The sequence below is a fragment of the Arachis duranensis genome, chromosome 9 (assembly GCF_000817695.3).
Source record: "Arachis duranensis cultivar V14167 chromosome 9, aradu.V14167.gnm2.J7QH, whole genome shotgun sequence".
Taxonomy (NCBI): Eukaryota; Viridiplantae; Streptophyta; class Magnoliopsida; order Fabales; family Fabaceae; genus Arachis; species Arachis duranensis.
This window is the reverse complement of record NC_029780.3, coordinates 55,028,315-55,028,627: the sequence shown is the minus strand read 5'-3', so window position 1 is coordinate 55,028,627 and position 313 is coordinate 55,028,315.

Below are 313 nucleotides of genomic sequence, written 5' to 3'. Positions count from 1 at the left end.
ACATCAAGAACATATTTTTGAAAAATTTTTGATGCAAAGAAAACATGCAAGATACCAAACTTAGAAATCTTTAATGCATGGACTCTTACAAACGAAAAATGCATATGAAAAACAACAAACAACACAAAACAAGAAATCATCAAAATCAAACAAGAAGACTTGTCAAGAACAACTTGAAGATCATGAAGAACACCATGAATGCATGAATTTTTTCGAAAAATGCAAGAAAAAATTTTAAGGCATGCAATTGACACCAAACTTAAAATTTGACTCAAGACTCAAACAAGAAACGCAAAATATTTTTGATTTTTAT